Source organism: Stegostoma tigrinum, chromosome 20, assembly GCF_030684315.1.
Source record: "Stegostoma tigrinum isolate sSteTig4 chromosome 20, sSteTig4.hap1, whole genome shotgun sequence".
In the NCBI taxonomy this organism is placed as follows: domain Eukaryota; kingdom Metazoa; phylum Chordata; class Chondrichthyes; order Orectolobiformes; family Stegostomatidae; genus Stegostoma; species Stegostoma tigrinum.
The window spans coordinates 49,332,322-49,355,907 of record NC_081373.1 but is presented as its reverse complement, the minus strand read 5'-3'; positions in this window follow the sequence as shown (position 1 = coordinate 49,355,907).

Sequence of the window (23,586 nt, the reverse complement as noted above, 5' to 3'; positions counted from 1 at the left end):
TTGCAAATCACTGATAGTTGGTATATTTGTAGAATTCAACATTCTTACTCTTGCCTTCTATCTACTAACTCAGTCCCAGCAGTATCACTATATAAGTGTTTTAATGAGTTCATTAGCCAATTCCTTCATCTGTGCAATGTAAAATATAGAATCGAATTGAATAGAATATCCATTACTGGCACATGTACTCTGTTGCAGGAGTGCAGTGAAAAGTTTTTACAATGTCTACCTATATTGGCGACATCTTAGGTGCCAGTATCGAGGCGCAAATCTTGGGTACAAAAGAGGAAGAAAAAGTAGACACATTACTTTACAAAGTTTAAAAAATAAGTTAGAAATAAGACAATATTGAAGGATTGACATTACAGTCAGGCCAAACAATGCTTCAAATAACCATTACGTTGTAGCATCTCAGCACAGGGCCTCCACGTATGGTCTGACCACCAAAGCTAGTTCCCAGTCTAGCCGTCGTTCCCACTCCATTCCAAGCTTCCAATCCACTCCATACTGACACTTAGCTGCTCCAAGGTGCGTTCCAGGGCTGCGTCCCCTCAGGACTTGTTCCCCTCACACTGCTCCAGGACTTGAAGCCCATGTACTGTTCCAGGAATTGCTGCCTGTGCCTGCCAATGTTCCAGGATTTGCCTCTGGAGCTAAGGGGAGAGAAAAAAAGAGTGAGTGATAAAAAAGAAAAAGATAGGAAAAGAACAGGCGGAACAGAGGAACTCTGTCATCTTACTCTGCAGCCATCTTGCCTTTTCCTACACCAGTGTCAAAACATACCACTAAAAGCATGCATTCCTACCAATTAGCGTGCTGTTAACCTGTTGAAATGCTTGTTAACATAATCAAATTTTTAATATTAATAATGGAACAAGTGGGTGGTCTTGGACATATTAATATTCAGGCTTTGGAAGCACAATAGGCTTGTGGCTGCTAACATAGAACATAGAACATTACAGCACAGTACAGGCCCTTCAGCCCTCGATGTTGTGCTGACCTGTCATACCGATCTGAAGCCCATCTAACCTACACTATTCCATATACGTCCATATGCTTATCCAATGACGACTTAAATGTACTTAAAGTTGGCGAATCTACTACCGTTGCAGGCAAAGCGTTCCATACCCTTACTACTCTCTGAGTAAAGAAACTACCTCTGACATCTGTCCTATATCTTTCACCCCTCAATTTAAAACTAAGCCCCCTCGTGCTCGCTGTCACCATCCTAGGAAAAAGGCTCTCCCTATCCACCCTATCTAACCCTCTGATTATTTTATGTTTCAATTAAGTCACCTCTCAACCTTCTTCTCTCTAATGAAAAGCTCAAACACTGTATGCCTTCTTAACAGCCCTGTCAACCTGGGTGGCAACCTGTGCGAATCTGTGTACATGGACACCGAGATCTCTCTGCTCATCTACACTACCAAGAATCTTACCATTAGCCCAGTACTTTGCCTTCCGGTTACTCCTACCAAAGTGCATCACCTCACACTTGTCTGCATTAAATTCCATTTGCCACCTCTCAGCCCAGCTCTGCAGCTTATCTATGTCTCTCTGTAACCTACAGCATCCTTCGTCACTATCCACAACTCCACCGACCTTAGTGTTGTCTGCAAATTTACTAACCCATCCTTCTACGCCCTCATCCAGGTCATTTATAAAAATGACAAACAGCAGTGGACCCAACACCGACCCTTGCGGTACACCACTAGTAACTGGTCTCCAGGATGAACATTTCCCATCAACTACCACCCTCTGTCTTCTTTCAGCAAGCCAATTTCTGATCCAAACTGCTATATCTCCCACAATCCCATTCCTCCGGTGCTGAAAAAAATAGTCAAATTGCTTTGCTCCCGCGGTGTCACAAATTTTTCATTGGAGTTCAAGCACCTAAAGATTGAATGTTTGACACACTCAATGGACCATGAAGCTGCTGGCTCTCTGCTCTCTTGCTTCTTCCATGCCTCCAGGTAACAGCGCATCCTATCATAACTGCCACTTGCAGAATCAGAATCGTCCACTCTCATAAGGCGCTGCCAGGAGTTTGCTTTAGACATCGCTACTTGAATGCTAAGCTCACCCTGGGACCAATGAGAGCCTTAGCCTTTGGAAATCATGTGGTGATAATGATGCTAGTGCAGTGCAGGGTCTGGAACCAGACCTTGGATTGAAAAGCTAATCTCACGTCTCTCTCTTTATCCTTCTCGAACCAACCACAAATCTGTCTTCAATTGCTACTAATTCACAACCAGTAGAAGTAGTTTTCACCAATTTAGCCCTTTGAAACATTTCTCTTAGATCTCCTGCTCAACTTTCTCTGCTTCAGTGAATACATCCCAGGTTTTTCATATCTACATAGATAGATGGTGTCACACTATGAAGATTGTATTATACTTGTTCCGTGGAGTGAATGAAACAAAAAAGAGTAGAAAGACTACATAGAATTAAATGATCCAGTAAGTGATCATTCCAAATATGCACTGTGGATTGCACTTTTAGAATTGTCTGAAGTCATGTTTGGAAGTTTCTATCTATCTGCAGTGTCAATTTGAAGCACAATTTTGTCTCATAACTTGCCTGTTCTTTTGTAGATCCAACCTGTCCACCAATCTGCTAAACTGAATGATCTCTCTTCAAAGGTCTTTCATTGTAGTTTATTTAACGTCGCTTCTATGTCAACTGTTCCTCACTGTTCAACAAATGATGTTAGCCTCATATTCTCACCTCAATTTTTTTTAAAGGGGCAGTAAATAATCAATTTACAGTCAATTAATTGTATCTGCAAAGCCCTATCATTACTGCACTCTGTCTATTGGTAGGTCAGATTTTCAGACTTTGCTCCTATTATGCAAATAATTGCTTTTTTGGACTATTACAACAAAGAAGCAGATGATCGAGGGTTCCGTTATAATATTCTGCATTCGGTAAGATCACAGCCCAGTCTTCATGGGCCTGGATTAAATTGCTAATTCTTTTAACAAAAACTTTAAAAAGAGCTTTTGGTGATCTAAAAATAAACAGAAACATGATTCTAAACTTTACTTCTAAAATAGGGCATGAATTAAATCATATTTCAAAGTCTGCACATGTTGTCTCTTCAAACAGTTCTATTAAATTATTTAAATCTGTTAATCCTAATACTCTCTTAAATGTAAAATTATTTGGGATAATATAAATATCGTTAAACTCCTTATACTTTGAACTGAATTATAATACAGTAAAATAAAATAATTGAGGTCAACGTAAATGTAAGTGAACAATTCCCAGAGCTAATTTTCACTTATAAAGCATGTGTGGGTTTTTCATGGGGTGTTATCAATAAAACAAAAGATTTTAATGCCAGACAAGGAACATGTGACTTGCACTAGAATATGGTCTTACTGAAATGATGGTCCCAAAGTGAGGGAATTTCAAACTGATTAATACTTTTCTAGTCAGAGACAACAGGAATTCGAATGGTTCTTTTGCTCAGGTATGTTGCACAGTGGTCTGAGGAAAGGCCTTGAACTTACTGGAGAGCATTCTTTAAATGGTGATGTAGTGTGGATGCACTGAGGAGATTTGAATGTTCTTTTGGACTGGTGGATGAAAGTTGACAGACTTATGCAATAGGAAAATAGGAAGGTAAATTGTATGCTGGCATCAGTTGCAAGAAGACTTGAATTCAGAAGCACAATGTGTTACTAAAGCTACATCTCGCCTTCATGAGATCACTTCTGGAGTATTTCATGCGGTTTTGTGGTCCCTATCTAAGAAAGGGTATTCTTGCCATAGAACGAGCACGATGGGGAGATATACTATGCTGGTAACAGGACAACAGGATCATCCTATGAGGAGAGATTGTTTTAACTGTGTCTCTATTCAGCGGAGTTCAGAAAAGTGAGAGGGACTCTGGCTGAAATGTATAAAGTTCTAACAGGGCTGGACAGACAAGATACAAAGAGGTTGTTTTTCCCTGACTGGGGAATCCAGAATCAGGTGACATAGCCTCAGACATTGGGTAGACCATTTAAGACTGAGATTAAGAAGTATATCTTCACTAAAAGAGAAGTGACCGATGGAATTCACCACCAAATAGGCTGTGCAGGTCAGGTCACTGGATACATTCAAGACAGAGGTAGATAAATTTCTAGATTTAAAAGGCATTAAAGGGTACGGGGATAAAATGCAAACATGACATTGAAATAAAAGACCAACCAGGATCCTTTGAATAGCATTGGGTTCAAAGTGCCAAAGGACTTACACCCGCTCCTAGTTTCTATGTTTCTCTGTTAACTACTGCCTCTTCTAGTCATGAAAATAAACATTTAAAATCTTCAGGCTCTACTCATGAGCTACATAGTGGTTCCACACAAAGTATGCCACAGAAACAGCCTTGTGCTACATTGAGGTAAAGAGTACACCATGCATTATTTGGCCATTTGCACCAAATCTATGCATGTGAGCTTCTACAACTGACAAAACACCTTGATTTTCATATGCATAGAACCTCGCACCTTCATGTTTGATCCCCCTCCTATTCCAAAAAGTCACATTGCACTCAAATTGTTCACTTTGTTTCTTATCAACATTTTTATTCTCATCATCCATTTCTCATCAACACACTCACCCTCAGCAACACCACCTGAAAATGTAATGCCAGGCATTACATATTTACCAGGGAGATACACAGCCTGACCTCGCCACCAAGTCCCTTGACACACTGAAGAGATTGAAGCTAGTATCTACAGCCCCACCACCAACACCAAATTCATTGATTCCAAACCCATCCTGGTGACCTTTCCAAGCTGGATTATTCTGGGTAACTTTTGGTGTCCTATCGAACCTTAAGCTGAGCCTCCAATGCCTTATTCTCGCCATCATCAAGATCAGGGCATCATGCTTTCCATGTGCTTGGAGAGCACTGTGCTCCAGCAATACATTGAGCTCTGTGAATAAGCTAGTGTCAACAATTAGTGTGATGGACACACGAATGAAGTGGAACCAATGTGAGGTGAATCAGTTACAAGTGAAATTTAATCTTTGAGAAAACACCCGTGCAACCTTCATGCCCTCAAGCCGTATATTGATGGCATTGGCGTTGATCAGGAAAGTTTTGGCCATGATGCAGAGCTTCCATGTTATCAGCAGGTTCTTTTAGTCCACCTGTAGCTGCTGCATTATCAGCTGATGTAATTCATCACTGAAAAACTTTCCTGTCTCAGAATCGCATGTGTCTTGTGTACACGCTGCTGTCATGGTAGATTTTAATTGCAAGCACATGGAAAACAGGAAAAGCAAGACAATGGAAAGCACATACACTTTTAGTTCTGTTGTTGGAATGGTGAGCTACTGATATAATTCCAGACCTTAATTCCGAACCTTTCCTGACCTTGTATCTTACTATCTCCATAATCTCCTCTATCCTTAATTAACCCTCGAAGACACCTGTGCTCTCCCAATTCTAGCCTCATGTGCATTGCCGAGTATTCAGCTGTAAGGCACTTAGCTCTAAAATTCTCTCCTCAAATCTCTCTGCCTTTTGAGCTCTTTCCTCTTCTAAATTTTTCCTTAAAATCTACCTCTGGCCAAAAGGTTGGTCATCTGTCCTCATAAAGATCATAGAATCCTTATAGTATGGAAGTAGGCCCTTCGGCCCAACACGTCCACACCAACTCTCAGAACATCCCATCCAGACCATCCCCTTAATCTACACCTCCCTGAACACCATGGGCAATTTAGCATGGCCAGTCCACTTATTATATTATCTATATTATCTCTCTGCTTTGCCAAACAAGCTACTGTAAATGCTGCACTTGCGTATTTTTGAGGCAAGTACCATCGTCTTTTCAAGCTGAATACTTTACAGGCAAAATTTCATCTCCTATTGTAAATTTAGTATGTAGTTTTGCATTGTTCAGAGGAAAAAATTCTTGTTGCTGACTTATTCACCTGGCATCAATGACTTTCAAAGAAACAGGGATTTCAGTGCAGCTGGTTTTGGTGTATTCCGTATGTGTTCTCTGGACTAGCCTCTATATGTGATCAGGTGATCATAGCAGCTATTTTAGGTCAGGATTTATCCACTTTAAAGATTTATAACTTCAGTCCATGAAAGTCTCAGGTATTAAAATCGGCTAATGGTAGTTGAACATCAAAATATATTTGTAATATAATAATAATAACAATAACATAATAACAGAGTTGAGAAAACAGGACCTGGCAGGTAAGATGCTTTTCAGCCACCTGGAAAATGTCCAGTTCTTTGCAGTTGAATTTATAGGAGCTTCACCTGAATGAATGCAGAGCTGCTAAGAAGGACACAAGTGTTTGGTCAACACCTCCAGACTGAATCAGTTATCAGATCTCTCACCAATGGCGGGCTCATGAGAGAGGCGGCTGCCAACATTTCCCAGAGTTTCTCCTTCAATGTTTATTGGAGGTAGAACGTTTGACTGGCCAGGTCTTGTTTTGGCAACAATCAATGAAAGACTGAATCTTTTGTCAGTGTAGCTTGCCAATCTAGTGCAGTGTGGGCAATGACACCACAGTTATCCACAACCTGCAGGCTGTGTATACCTAAATAGGTTTTCGTCTAAGTGATATTTAATACTCACACCAAGGGCAGTTGATCCTTGATATGGTAAGAAGCTACTGCTAGATGGGTTATGGATAGTGCAGGAGCTATTACACAGCCTTGCTTGACACTAGTCCAGAAGTTAAAGGGATTTGTTTCAGATCTCCCACTTAGGACAATTCCAATGATATGATCATGAAGCATTTGCAAAATTGTAGTGAGGTTTCATGGAAACACAAGGCCTTTTTTGCCTTGGATTGTTATGCTAGGCACGGGAGGCTCTTTGGTTTTTTTTCAAATCATACATATTTGCATCCTATTTGTTGAACCAGTTCTGGTGACGATGTTACTCAAAACCAATGATCTGATCTCCTACAGCTTGCTCTATTTGATCCCACTGTTGTGAAATTGTGCTGTGTCATGTGAAGGTTGTGATATGATTTGAAATTCCTCGCTTTGGGTGGGTTGTTCTAGGGCTGAGGGCATTGGTAGTCTTCCTCTGGAAACTTTGCCTCTTGCAAAGTCATTGTATTAGGTGGACATTCATTACTGAACCAAAAAGTTGATAATCCATTCAGCAAGTGTTAGTCCCCACATGGAATGAGTGACACAGAGGTCTGTGATTTCTTTGACTTGAAACATTGACACAATAACACAACTCAGGAGTTGATCTATGATCCCTCCTTATGGTTTTGTATTTGTTTTTCTGACAAATGGTGCTTGTCACAATCAGCCAACTTTGTCAACAGAATTCCGTTTGCATTGGCTTTTCCCACACCATTTTTCCTAAATGTTTTATTCCAGTGTTGGTGTCTCAGCCAACCCTGGCACTAATGACCCCAGAAGGATGATCTTTTCTCTTTCGGGAACTTTAGAACACTTCACTGAGATCAGAATAAATCTTTTCCCGAACAACTTCATCTGAGTCAAGTGCTGGGCATAAGCACTATTGAGTGTGACAAGGTGGTTATGGCTGGACTGTGGGTGAACTGTCACAAGTCTTTCATTTATATAAGTAGAGACCTCTCAAAGTAGATCCAAGATTCTTTTCCAGATGGCCAAAGCAACCTCTAGATGTGAAGATCACTGTCAGTTTGGCCTTTCCAGTAGGTGCATCCCACTGCTTGTATCTTCAGCTGTCCTCCAACAGGAAGGGGAGTGATTTCATAGAATCATAGAGTCATATAGCATGGAAACAGACCCTTCAGTCCAACTAGTCCATGCTGACCATGATACCGGACTACATCTGTCTGGCCCATATTCCTCCAAACATTTCATATTCATGTATTTATTTAAATGTCTTTTAAACATTGTAATTGTACCTGCATCTATCACTTCGTCTGGAAATTTATTCCACACATGACCCACTCTCCTGTGTAAAAAAAATGTCCATCATGTCTTTCTAAAATATTTCTCTATGGATTTAATTTGGATTTTTGGCAGTTCAAATAATATGACCAAAATACTTTCTTCTGGATAGTCACTCTTGAGGCTGTGAATTATCTGATTCCAAGGTATGAAATTTAGAGATTTCTTTCTATTTTGTAACCACAAAAATACTGATATCACTGGTTCTCCAGCCAGGCCAAAATGGAACTGCCTATTTTTAGGACATGTTTTCCAGCCTCTTTGCATTTGGTATGAACAGAGGGTTTCTGAAGAGGACTGTTCTGAGATACTGCTGCCCAAATACACCTCAATCCCATCAAAGGTATCCAATAACGTTCTTGTATTTGTCACCCAAGTGGAGCTTCTTGACTCAATGGAAGAACAGGGTAAAGAAGACTATGTTTTGTATCGACTGTGAAGGTGGGCGAAGGCTACAGCAGCCAGGTGGTGCCAGTCATCATAGATTGACACATCACTGAAATCTGACGACCAATCATCAAGATCATGTGAAAATGGAAGCACCCAAAGTCCCACATTGAACAATGTAAAGCATGGACTTCTCTCAGAGTCCATTTGACAATTCCATTTGCCAAAAATGTGGTGATGACGAAGCAGATCAGCCATGTTCTTACTAAGAGGTAGAGCAGGCTCGAGGGTCTGAATGAGGAGGAAAGTTTATGGGAAATACGCATGGAAAGTTCTTTATGCAGAGGGTGGTGGGTGCCTGGAATGCGTTGCCAGCGGAGGTGATAGACGCAGACGCGATAGTGTCTTTTAAGATGTATCTGGACAGGTACATGGATGGTCAGGGAGCAAAGGGATACAGACCCTTAGAAAATAGGTGACAGGTTTAGACAGAGGATCTCGATCAGCGCAAGCTTGGAAAGCCAAAGGGCCTGTTCCTGTGCTGTAACTTTCTTTGTTCTTTGTTCTTTGCTCTTCTTCTACGGCTGCTTCGCACTCAATATTCATGCCATATGTCACTAATTGATAGTCCTTTTACAAACCGAAGGGTTATTTCGCTGATACATTATAAGGGAAGGAAAGTCTAACAGTCAGTCAGGAAGATAGAATCAAGTTCTGAGGTTGGACAAACCCTTCTAATGTGAAGCCGACTATTCCACAGTGACATCTATAATGATGAGCACTGCAGTGTGCCAAGGAACAAGTCTACCCTTTCCAGTTTACACTTGATTGCTCTTCTCATCCCCTTGGGTGTCAGTGGAGTGTGGGTTAAAGATAAAGCTCTAACACTAATCTCAATTCTCTGATCTGTGCTCCCTGAAGGCAAGATTCTGTGTCAGGAACAAGGCTAATAGTGTTGGCCCTGTGGTTTCAAACTACATTGTACACATTTATCAGAAATAAACAGTAGTGTGTAACATTTTAAAAGTTTTGCATGTTAGCTTTATGAAGATTGGTGGTACAGTTTTAAAAATGTGCCTTGTGTCATTGTAGAATTTTACAACACAGTAAATGGCCATTCAGCTCCTCATTTCCCATCGGTAGTTAAGGATAAACTTGTTAATATTAAACCAGTCAGTTCAATGTCAATGGTGGGAAAAACCTGCAAAAAACATTCATGAGAAAATTAACAGGAACTTCCATGGATTGAAAAGGGATTCAGCGTGAATTTCTTAAGGCCAAATTAGCTGAAGGGTAGCAGTGTGATGGAATACCTTCAGTCTACTTGGATGAGTGCTACTCTAATAAAAGACAGAAATGCAAGGAAAAGTCAACAGGCCTGGCATCATCTGGGCAGAGAGAAACAGAGTTAGCATTTCAAATCCAATAGGAACTTTCTTTCAAAGGCGAGCCCAACCCTTAGCACCCATAACCTCCACCACAGTTAGGGCAAAGAGACCAGTTCTGAATCCACACCATCCAGAAGAGGGATTGAACCCATTGTTGTTGACGCCATACAAATACACCTACCCTTCAGAAACCTGAGCTAATTGACCACAAAGTGAATCCAACTTGCTGAGGCAACGTGTTATGTTGAAATCCAAAGCTATGGATAGTGATGGCATGGTCTCCAATTGCCTTTCCATCACAGAGACTCACAAAATGTTTGTAGCACAGAAAGTGGGCACTTGATCCATTGTGTTCTTAACATCTAGACAGACCTTCTGGCTCAGAGGCAGTGATGTTATCCATTGCACCCCAAGACCTCCTACTAAATTTACCATGGTTTGGAAAAAGAAGCTTGCGTTCAGTAATGGAGAGTGCCTTATAGTGGCATTCCCTACGGTTCACTATTAGGACTGCTGCTGTCCTTGAAGTATATTAATAACATGGAAGTGAGGCTGCAGGACTCAATCCAAAATTTAGTTGTTGACACAAGACTTGAAACTGCAGTAGAACATGAGGAAAATAGTCTTTATTCATTCATGGATGAGGGTATCACTGGCTAGGGAGCATTTATTGCCCATCCCTAATTGCCCAGAGGGCAGTTAAGAGTCAACCACATTACCGTGGGTCTGGTGTCACATGTAGGCCAGACCAGGTAATTTGTGAACCAGATGGGTTTTTACAGGCAATTGAAAATGGATTCTTGATCATCATTAGATTGTTAATTCCAAATAATTATTGAATTCAAATTCCACCATTTGCCGTGGCAGGATTCAAAGCAGGATCCCCGAGCATTATCTCTGGATTAACAGTCCAGTGATAATACCACTTGACCATTGCCTCCCTATTAGCAATAGACTCAAAGACGTCAGAGGCAAACTGGTTCCGTCTTTGGACATATGTCAGATTCAAATAAATGCAAAAAGTGAGGCAATTCATTTAGTCAAAGGGATGAAGAAAGAAAATGCATTATTCAGTTTTAAAGGACGTGTATGACCAGAAAAACCTGGCAATTTTTTGAAGTAACATTTAAATGTGGCATAACAGGTGAAAAAAGCAGCTAGTAAAGCATAAAGTACCAATGCCAGGATGTCACACTCTAATTACTGGAAAACAGAGCCCAATTCTCGGCATTGCATTTTGGGATGGATGTGAAGGCTTCAGTGAGGATAAAGATGTGATATACTTTAACGGTTGTAAGGATGATGAATTACAATAATGAAGATAGATTGGAATAGTTAGAATTGCTCTACTTACAGCAGAAAAGTCAAAAGATTTAATGGAAATTTATAAATGATTGAAGATTTAGATAGAGCAAATAAATTGTTTCCAAAAGTGAAAATGTCAATGACCAAAGGGTGATTTTTTTTTAAGGAGTTTGGAAAAAATGACCATAGACAACATGAAAAAAATAATTTTCATGCATCAAGTTGTGAGGAATTTCAGTAGTAACCTTTCAAAGGGGCTTAGATAATTAGAAAAGGAGAAAAAAGTATTGGATGGACATGCATTAACACAGAGCGGAGCTGTAGGAACACAGCACGTCGGGCAATATCAGAGGAATAGGAACATCGACATTTCTGCTTCTCTGATGCTGCCCGACCTGCAGAGTTCCGCCAGCTCCACGCTGTGTTGACTCTGACTCCAGCATCTGCAGCTCTTGACATCTTCCATTGGATGGATATGGTTTGAGTTATAAAGAGAAACTGGTTAGGGTGGAACTTTTTTCTTTCGTGTGTAGAATGTTGAGGGTGACCTTACAGAGGTTTATAAAATCATAAGAGGCATGTACAAAGTGAAGTAAAGTAAAAATGAAGTAAAGTAAGCTGAGAGGTGAAAAATTTAAAAGGGGCTTGAGGGGCAACTTTTTCACACAGTAGGTAGTCCATATGTGGAATAAACTGCCAGAGAAAGTAGTAGATGCAACTACATTTACAACATTTAAAAGGCATTTGGACAGGTACATGAATAAGAAAGATTTAGTGGGATATGGGCTAAATTTAGGCAGGTGGGACTAGTTTAGTTTGGGAAACTTTGTTAGCATGGATGAGTTGGGCCAAAGTGTCTGTTTTCATGCTGTATCACTCTACAACTCTATTGGTGGAAACAGTGAGTGAGAAAGGGATAACTGGATTGCTCTTCAAAGAAGCCTAGATGGACTTGATGGGCCAAGTGGCATTCGTCAATGCTTACAATTTGATTATTCTATATCTGTGCTGGCTCCTTCAATCATCCATTGAATTAATCCTTTTTCTCCATTTTGTTTCTATAATCAAGTATATTTCATCCAAAGACAATGTGCTTAACACTCATTAATCTTGCGAAGGCAATTTTGAATACATGTTCTTGGTGGAAAGCATGCACTCATAAAATCAATCCTTTGAAATTTAATTTTGTTATGTATTGTCTATTTTTGAAAAACTCATCTACAAGCATTCAGAAACAATCAGCTGCCATGACACACAGCTTATACTCAGTAAAAACACAAAGAAACTTACACATCTATTCACAATTCATTTGTATGGTAATATACAAGAGATTAACAAACATTTTCAGTTTGATTACTGAATGCAAATATAATGCTCAAAGTCAAAATTCGATTACAAACCACTTTTGAGAACTATCATTGCAAAGAAACATAGGTACAGCAATACGCCATTCGATTTTCAAGATGCTCCAACACTGAATTAGATCATAAATAATGACTTTTTAGATTTATGTTTAGATTTTATTGTCATGTGTACTCAAGTACAGAAGTACAGGAGTACAGTGACAAGTGTATGATGTTGCCACACACAGCAACATCTTAGGTACAAGGTACTTAGAATCAAAAACTTAGGTGAAACATTAGTGAAAGGCAGAAATAAAGTTTAAATGTTAAGTATCATGAACTTGCATAGAATAAGTAGAAAAATAAAGAGATAAGGCAATAGTTAACATTTAACAAAAACAGCAGGTGCTGGAAAAGCTCAGTGGATCTGTGAAGAAAAAATCAGACCCTTTCTCAGAATCCAACCTAAAATGTTAACTCTGATTTTTTTCTTCACTGATGCTACCATACTTGCTAAGTTTTTGCAGCAACTTCTGTTTTTGTTCTGGATTTGCAGCATCCACAGATCTTTTGGTTTTTAGTTAATATTTAAGTCCTTCTTAATATAAATTTGACAAATAAATCCATTTGCCCTTCATTACCTTTTGTTCCATGATGCTGTTACTACACAAAAATCTGTTGAGCTCAGTCTTGGAGGAATTGAAGGAAAAATTTACGCACAACGTTCTCCTCTTCCGCTGGGCCACTCCTGGAGATCTCTGATGAGACTCAGCAGTAAAATGGAAGTAGTCTTGGGCCTTTTGCATGAGATCCAGCACAGCTCAGACAATCAAATATATGTGAAATGAAACAGAAGCCGAAAAGATGAGATTATGCAAGCATTTCAATTTGATGCTGTATGTGAAAATAATGCACACACTACAGCATAAAGTTTAATTAGCTCATAGTCATGCGTTACATCAATGCCTCAATCAAGTCCCATAATATATTGAACTCTGATCTGAAGAACAATCACACTGATGGTGGCAGTGAAGGGTTAATGGTTGGTCTGTGTAAAGTTGTGCAGGGCCCTTCACTGGCCAGGTATTTGAATGTTATAGACATGAAGATGAATCCATTTTTTTAATGCTGATTCCAAGTTTGCAGGGCTGTATAGCTATGTATAATAAAGGCAACTAAGAATTAATGAGTGACATGCCATATACATGGAATACACTAACTGTTCAAGGCTACAAAATCCTTGAATATGGCTGGAAAAAAAGGGTGTTGAAGCATGATGGACATCAGTATGTTAATGTGGCTGCAGGGCAGGTTTTCACTTAAGACAGCAGCAGACCGATAAGGATGAGTTGACTGTGCCAATTTCTCAAAAGAAAATAACCTGTCTTCTGATACATGTTCATAGATCCATTCTTCAATACAAAATGGTTGACCAGCTAAACCAGCAGTAATAGCTTTGGCGCACCTATAGAGGATGAAAAACAGAAGGATGAGGAATGTTCTGCACCAATAACACCAGGCACCTAAGGATCCAGGTGCTTTTCAGAGGAAAGTTAAGAACCAATGTTGCTTGGGTCTTGAATCAGGGGTAGAATGTCTCTCAGGGGCAATCAGAGTGTGGGGTATTGGGTTTCTAAATTTGGGCTCATCACAATTGCTTGATGACCACAAATGGGTGTAACGATGCCCAATCTCTATACTGTGGTGTCTCTGTTAACCCGTAAAGGCAGTTCTATCACTTCCATTAATGCAACCTTGAGCAATTCAAATCAGTAGTCAGCGTTTTGGTGGAGGTTTTGGCGAGAGTTGTGACAGAATTGGGTGAGAGTTCCAGCGAGGGCCTCCCTCATTAGCTAGAGTTACTTGATGCATTTTTTTAATGAATCTGCCAAGCAGTGTGATAAGTTTCTCACTAAGCAGTAGCAAGTTGCTAATGAAGGGGTATTATAGCTTATACAATCCATTATTATTGCTTCAACTCACTTCATCAATGCTTGGCTTCCTATCTTACCAAACGAGATGAACAAATGAGAGGATGAGAACTCTCACCACACAGCTCAAAGCCTAGCAACCTCAGCTCACTACTGGCTGCAAGAAGCTTCCATGTTCTCAGCACCAAAAAGTATCTCAGAGCACTAACCATGGCCACAGGCCACAGGCACCCATTCTTCGTGCACACTCAATATTTGTTTAGGCATCACTTACTGGTCAAAGATGGATTGCACCATTCCATTGATTTCTTGCAAATTTAGCATTGTCATCTCAGTGATGTAGGAGTTAATGGCAAAGACTTAAAAAGAAGACAATTGTTAGCCAAAAGCATCCCATCATTTGTGGAACTTCCCAGGATCTTATGAGACAAGGGGAACTTTGTTCCATCATGTCTCATGTAAGAATGACAATAGACTGTACTGAATTCAACGTCAAGTTTTGTGGTTGAAGTCAGTCTGAGATGGTAATGAAGACAGAGCGCAGAAGACACTCCATTTTTGACGTAACATATTGACCACTCAACCACCGTCGTACCTTCACCAAATTGGCTTACATGCTATGACCAATGTCATGATAAAGTAGATGATTGAGCGCTGAAGATGGGGTTCTACTGGATTGGAAAGGGCAGTCTAATGGAAGGGGCCCTCAAGTACTTACACCGTACTGGTCTGTTGTATTTTGTATAATTGGACTGAGGTGATATGCTGGATGCTGAGAGCTGGGAAAATGAGAGCAGTCATTAGAGGAATAAGATGAGAACATTCAGGTGAAGGATGCTGTTCTTGAGCACGACAAAGCTCAGCTGCATCAGGGGTTAAGAGCCCAACTGGAGTTCATTGAACCCACTTCCATGAAACGTGATAATAAAATGTGAGGCTGGATGAACACAGCAGGCCAAGCAGCATCTCAGGAGCACAAAAGCTGACGTTTCGGGCCTGGACCCTTCATCAGAGAGGATGAAGGGTCCAGGCCCGAAACGTCAGCTTTTGTGCTCCTGAGATGCTGCTTGGCCTGCTGTGTTCATCCAGCCTCACATTTTATTATCTTGGAATTCTCCAGCATCTGCAGTTCCCATTATCCATGAAACGTGAACTGTGAACCAAGAGCAAATAGTTATTGGTCATCATCAAAGATAAGAGATAATGGGAACTGCAGATGCTGGAGATTCCAAGATAATAAAATGTGAGGCTGGATGAACACAGCAGGCCAAGCAGCATCTCAGGAGCACAAAAGCTGACGTTTCGGGAAGGGTCTAGGCCCGAAACGTCAGCTTTTGTGCTCCTGAGATGCTGCTTGGCCTGCTGTGTTCATCCAGCCTCACATTTTATTGGTCATCATCAAGCCTGCATTTGGGTTGCATTGTAGGTGAGTAGATTGCAACCTTTATTCATTTCACTTATGTTCTATTTTGCTGGCAGTGGATAATACTTCCATTTGGAGTTGTCCAATTGCTTGCCAGTATATGATGCTCCCTAAAGTGGACAATGACAAGATATGGATGACCAGAGAACAATGGGGGACTGAATAGCAGAAAGTTAGAGAGGGTTTTAAGACATGATGTACTAAGTGCCAGTGAAGTGTCTGTTCTGGGGGTTAAACAGTGATCAGGCTGAGAGAATAGGGTTGAATGTGTGAGGGACTATCTGCTATGACTGCTCCAGGCTGTGAGCAGTGTGGTTTGTAACTGATGTGCCATGTCGTTGCCAGCGAGAGGTGACACTCGATTATTAATGCTTGTTTGGGTGCACAGCAGCTTTTCAAAATATGGAAGCAAGACATTTTCTTTCAACTGAGTGGCACCTTATTCCAGGGACAGTGCATAATAAAATGTGAATAGATATGGATATGAGGAATGACATAGAGGTGGGTAGGTTGTTAATGAGGTGTGATTGGTAAGAAAACTTGCTGGAACTTGTAGGGAGCGTCCCACCAAAATAATCAATGCAGTTTGTTCTTAGCCAAAGAAGCATAGGGTGCAGCCCTTTGCATTTTAAATTCAGTTAATATACAGTGGTAATCAACAGAGATAATAATACTTGGCACTAAAATAAATTTCATGATCATTTGACTCGAAGGCACACAAGCCATTCTAAATTATTTGGATCATCTGTGAAGTAAGATCGCAATATTGTATGCTCTTTTAGGAACAATCTTCAAAAACATTTTAGCATTTCAAGGAAGTTCAAAATTGAGTCACAATGATGTTTCGACACTAGTGATTCCAAGCCATTATGAGAAATCGTTAGTGATGAATTTTAATACTTTTATCCATGTCAGAAGAGTGACAGGTATATTTAAAAGTGACAGGCAAAGTTAGATTCCAGGATCACAGTCTGTTTCTAGCTTCTGGGATTTAGTAGGCTTGGAAATAAGGGTGCAATGATGATCCTAAATGCGACCCTTGCCTACTGCATTGTGAGAATGGGCAATTTATTCCTCATAGATCTATGCCCTTTCGCATGTAACATGGTTCACAGAGTCAGAAACCTTTTGATAGATCATTTCAAAAGGAGTTGGTCATTTTACATGTCTTGCTTAATGGTATCTGAAAAGCTCAGTACATTTTACAAATGATGATTTACAAATAATGGAAACAGTAAGTGGCCATTAAAACAGCCAGCATTGTGAAAGTGTTCAGGGGCATTCATGTACTTTATTCAGGGTACAAAATATAAAATACACTTTCAACAGTATTGAGATTCAGGTTTTAAAGTTTCAATTTTCCCTTGTGATCTATTTTCTTTCTTTGATTGAGAGCCCATCCATGTACTGAGAATTTGAAGGAGTGGACAGGTGAAATCTGTTCCAGTATTCCAATGTTTTTAATGTACTCAGCTCTTGATCCCTTGTTGACAGTGCTATGCAATAGAGACCAATTATGAATCCTTGTCTGAACTTCAAACCCCCACATATTGATGCAATTCAGCTATGCTAGTATGTGGGATGTAAACTTTGATAAGATGACATGAGCAGTGGGAGCTCACATTTAACCCAGGTACAGAATGGGACAAAATGCCAAGTGAAAATAACTATATATGCAATAGGGGCAGGATGCAAAATTGTTACATCAGGAAATGGCTTTACTTGCAACTTCCAGCACAACATCATAAACCTAGGCATTAGAATTGAAAGTGTCTTAATTGTAGGAATCAAGCTAACAGGAACATGGTTCAGCATTTGCTAATGAATGCTTTTCACGAAAGTAGATGATTTAATTTGAATTGTGTCTGCAATGCTGGATAATTAGGTTTGCAAATAACATTATAGATCATGGGAAAGGTTAAAGGTTTATGACAATTTTCTTTCCTTAGAGCTTTTATACTGTGAACAGAAGCAGTTAATAATATTTCGATTGGATTCTTTTTAAGAAAAAATGAACTGGATAAACATTTAAGAAAAGAATTAGAAGTTGTCAGCCACAAACCATCAAATACATTTTGTTATATGATAGTTCTGTGTGATTGGAAGTATGGGTGTTTCATCTGTTGAATTTCAGATCATCAAAAAATAATTGATGTACGACTTAAGGTTGTACTAATATCCTGTAGATTTCATTTGATTATCTGTGAGATAATTATCAAAAGCTTGTTATTTAACAGAATTCTATCTATGATTAGTGGTTAGCATCAGGAAACTATGGAAAGTGGTTGTATGTGGTCAAATTTATGTTTGGTGTGGGTAGGACTGGTGGAAAATTTTTACTCTTCTCATGTTTTGTTACCTAGTCAAAGCTGTCAAAATATTTCATATTAAATTCTTGCAAATTCAGTATGACTGGTTGGAAATTGGATTTCCCAAGAATTGCAACATACATTTGACAAGTGGCAAAGGAGCTCAGTTGAATGCATTTTTCTGCCATATTGAGTTGGCACAAAGTTGTTACAATTTTGAAGTACATCCTCAAGACTTTTCTCTGGCTTTTTGATTCTTTGTGATTACACAGTTCAACAAAATAAATCTGTTAGGCTTCTTCACTCATTGAGGAGGCTTTAGGCCAACCCACATCCAACAATCAACTCTGAGAACTCTGCTCCCATTTTGACAAAAATGACAAATTATAACAATCTAAAGTCAAGTTAACATTAAAGTTTTGGATCGAGTAACCTTTTCTCAGAACTCTGATGAAGGGTCACTCAACCTGAAAAAATATTAACCTGATTTCTCTCCTCAGATGCTACCAGACCTGCTGAGTTTTTGCAGCAATTTCTGTTTTTGTTTCTCATTTACAGTATCCACAGTTCTTTCCATTTTTTTTAAAGGTAAGTCAATTTCCCTTATTTCCCAATGTTAATGGATTCTTTAAATTGCCCAGGAGCTGAATACTCGTGTATTCAGGCCAAATGTTTTCTATGTATCCATTTGTTTTGAATCCCATGTAACGGTTTTTGAGATGCATTATTTACAAACTGGAGAGTGAGACAGCTAAAATGTTGAAGCAACTCTTCTGGTTATGAATGCTGAGTGCGTGAAGATTTCTGCAACACAATCCTTTTTTGATCACATCTTTCCATCTCATCTGAAATATGAAAGGATCAGAGATAAGAACGGGAAGAGAATCAGATACAAGAAGAGATGGATGCAGGAAGGCACACATGCACTTCACCATAGCAGTGGCCATATTTAGGTTAAATTTTGAAGGTCCAAATCTTTCAGTAAAAATGAGTAAGTGAATGGGTGAGTGTCTGATTGTGGGGCACGGTGGCTACAGTAGGTAAGTGCTTAAGCCAGTGCTGTGATAATAATTAGGTGTGTGAATGAGTACTTAGGTCAGGAGTGTTGCAGTCAGGTCTGGGAGGCAGTCGGGTCGCCAAAGGGAATAGTTTGGATGGGGAGGTAAGGGTTGGAGGTCAATTGACAGGTTAGTTGTGTTAGATTGGGGCATAGTTGAGATGTGTTAGGGTGCTACATTGAAAAACTACTGAGTTCCATTGACATTAAACTAGATAACATTTCCAGAATAATCATATTGTTCAGTTCCACGTATCTGGCCAAAGTTTCTGTACAGCGTTCAGGTTTTGTGAGGTACATGGGATTCCAGGGAACTTAACTGATCAGAAGTTTAAATTTCCTGGGCAATTAAGCGATGTACCTCTGTATCAGGGCCTCTGGGTCAGGGCTTTTGCTAGGCCCTGATAGACATCTTCCAACGTACGACCCATCTGAGATGATTTGGAGGTCAGAAGACTTGGGCCACTACCTCCTCTTGATTTCAGATTTTCTGAAGAAGGGTTAGACCCGAAACATCAGGTTTCCTGCTCCTCTGATGCTGCTTGGCCTGCTGAGCTCATCCAAATCTACACCCTGTTGTCTCAGATTCTCCAGCATCTGCAGTCCCTACTATCTCTGCAACAAATTGGTCAGCTGGTTTTGTTTACTTGTTACCAGATATGCTCCTTGCGAGGTATGGCCTGTGTCAAACAAATCATGGCAGCTGTAGTTATTAGACTATTCTAGGGTTTTAGAGAGTGGGGTAAATTCGGACAATGCTGAAAGCAGTGGCCCATGGAGTTAATCTGAAGTGGAAAAGGAGCATACCTGTTCCCAAGGATCCACAATGAGGTAAGTAAATTGTATAAATGAACCTTTCCAGCTGAAAACTGTAACAATCCAGAGTAAGCACGGGAGAAACTGACTACAAAGTTCATGTCTTCATATTACAAGTATCTCCCCGCTACAGCATCTGACTTAAATTCCTGTACTTGATATTGCTTATGAACTGCAATTAAATTAATTATTCTCTGGTTTATACTCTTTTTATTCCCTCCCTATAATACCCAATGATTTCAGTTGCAAAACAAATTACATATGATTTAATACAGGCCAGGATGCATTATTGCCACTTCACTCTTTGGTCAAATGCTTTGAATTATATAAAAGTTACAGCATAGAAAGAGACCATTTAGCTCATCATGTCCACACAGGCTAAATAAACTAGCCATCATTCCAATCATCACTTTCCAGCAACAGGTATGTAGCCTTGAAGGTGACAGAATTTCAGGTGCAGTATCGATTTCCTTTCAAATGGTTTGAGAGTTTCTGTCTCAGCCATCAAATTATGCAGTGGATCGGAAATATTTTTTTCTCTTATGTTTTCTAACTCTTCAACTAATCACCTTAAATTTGTGACCTGACCTCTGGTAACGGGCCTTTCTGACAGGAAAGTAAGTATTTCCTGTCCACTCTATCCAATCCCTTCATTATTTTGTACAACTCAATCAAGATACTCCTGTGTCGCCTTTATTTGAAGGAAAACAACCCTCGCCTTCAGAATCTTTCCTCATTGTTGCACTTTTCATGCTTTGGCAACATTGTTGTAGATCTCCTTTGTACTCTCAGTCGAGCAATTATATCCTTCCTGTAAGGTGGTGACCAGAACACTTCACAAAACCCGAGCTGTGGCCTAACCAGTGTCTTACATAATTACAGCATTACATTCCCGCTCCAGTGTTCAATTCCTTGAAACAGAATGGGATAAACAGAGAATGAGAAACAGAATGGCAAAATGAAGGTCAACAACCCACATTCCTTCTTAACCATCTTATCTATCTGTCATGTCACCTTCTGGGACCCATGGACATGCACTTCATGGTCTCTTACTTAATCTACTCTTCTCAAAACCATCTATATTTGTTTCATCCCTACCATGCAGCAGTGCAGCCCCAAATGAGTCAAGCAGGAACTTAGCTTTTAAATACATGATGATGTACATCCCAGATGTCCGCGTTCTTCAAGGACAGCAAGATCCCCACCCCGCCACCCCCGCCCCGCAGTGGTTGAAAATGCCCTTGACCGTGTCTCCTGCATTTCCCGCAACACATCCCTCACACCCTGCCCCTGCAATAAATGCCCTAAGAGAATCCGCCTCGTCCACACACACACCACCACACCAACCTCCGGATACAACGCATCATCCTCCGGCACTTCTGCCATCTACAATCCGACCCCACCACCCAAGACATTTTTCCATCCCCACCTTTGTCTGCCTTCCAGAGAGACCACTCTCTCCGTGACTCCCTTGTCTGCTCCACACTCCCCTCCAACCCCACTACACCCGGCACCTTCCCCTGCAACCGCAGGAAGGGCTACACTTGCCCCCACACCTCCTCCCTCACTCCCATCCCAGGCCCCGAGATGACTTTCCATATAAGCAGATGTTCACCTGCACATCTGCCAATGTGGTATATTGTATCCACTGTACCCGGTGTGGCTTCCTCTACATTGGGGAAACTAAGCGGAGGCTTGGAGACCGCTTTGCAGAACACCTCCGCTCGGTTCGCAATAAACAACTGCACCTCCCAGTCGCGAACCATTTTAACTCTCCCCTCCCGTTCCTTAGACGACATGTCCATCATGGGCCTCCTGCAGTGCCACAATGATGCCACTGAAGGTTGCAGGAACAGCAACTCATATTCCGCTTGGGGACCCTGCAGCCCAATGGTATCAATGTGGACTTCACAAGCTTCAAAATCTCCCCCTCCCCCTACTGCATCACAAAACCAGCCCAGCTTGTCCCCGCCTCCCTAGCCTGTTCTTCATCTCACCTATCCCTTCCTCCCACCTCAAGCTGCACCTGCATTTCCCACCTACCAACCTCATCCCGCCTCCTTGACCTGTTCATCTTCCTCAGACTGACCTATCCCCTCCCTACCTGCCCACCTATACTCTCCTCTCCACCTATCTTCTCCTCTACCCATCTTTGGCCTGCCTCCCCCTCTCTCCCTATTTATTCCAGAACCCCCTCCCCATCCCCCTCTCTGATGAAGGGTCTAGGCCCAAAACGTCAGCTTTTGTGCTCCTGAGATGCTGCTTGGCCTGCTGTGTTCATCCAGCTTCACACTTTGTTAACATGATTACTGTTTGCTGAATTATCAATATATAGCGATGCTACAAGTAAAACTAAATTTTCAGATTGCTTTAGATCAGTGACAAATTTGAAACTGAACCCCAACTGCTTTCTGTTGTTTATGCAAGTGAAATGCGCACTGGTGATATTGTGGAGCAGCTGAGGGGTGGTGATGGAAAGATTATTGATCAGTTGTCAAGGCATGGGTCAATCGGTTCAACTTTGAGGGAGACTGTTGTTCTAATATCATTGCAGTAGCTAAATGGATCATGAAATGCTGGCTCCATAAGTTGCGCTTTTACAGCATTGCTTGTGGGTCTAATTGCTCTACCAACCACAATTTGCACCACCACCAGCAACCATGTGAAATCTTATCCACTGCCCCGACCAGGACTTCTTTCAATTCCCACGTCTCCATCTTAAAGTCTCCCTGTCTCCCTACCTATTCTTCTCATTAGCTTGCAATACTGTGCCACAGGTTTTCCCATCAAGAAGCAAAACAAAACAAGTTACATTGGCAGCTTGGAACAATTTGAAATATGTCCTGCAGTTAATTTCAGTAGATCATCTGGAATGTCTGTTCTATTGGGATTTCCATCCAGACTTCCCTCCACCTCCTCCCACACTGCCTCCTCTGCAAATATCAGGGTTGAAGAATGTAGTACTGCTTGAGTCTGATTTATCACCCTTTTCTGAATATGGACACTGTGCGAGCCTGTATTCCAGCCTATGAGTATGTCATCAGTATCCAGTGACCCCATGAAAATGATTGCCATAATATCTGATGTCTTGGAGCCTGGGGCATGCCTATCATTGAAAAACTGAAATTAACATGCATCATGTTGTAATCTGCCTGATGCGTTCCCTTGTTCTTCATACTGATTTATCTTCTCTGCTCCCAAAGGCACAGCACAAAGAAAAGTCAGGATTCCCAACAGTATCCAGACAAGACACTTCCTTTGTTCATCAATCTTATTAATTGATGTGGATAGGGACTACCTCAATGCAATTAACAGAAATATCTGTCTATTGCTGTCTCTTTGTTAATCCTGCTACTTCTGTCTTTGCACAATCCTTAAGGGGCTAAATATTTACATTTTATGCTTTTTAACCAAAGACATAGCTAAATGGATAATAAGATAATAATGTCTTTTCTCAGCACCCCTTTATATGGTTCTGTCATTCTCCCTCTTTCTCTGTTAGTGCCCATCTTTCTCAGTCTCTCTATCTATCTCCTTAGCTCTCACTTTGTTGGCTTCTTAAATGTCTTTATCTCTGGTTTTCCTTTCAGTTGTACCGACTTTGCTATACTCAGGTTCTTTTGATGTCTCATTTGTGATTTTTGGACATAGAGTCATAGAGCTGTACAGCATGGAAACAGACCCTTTGGTCCAATTATCC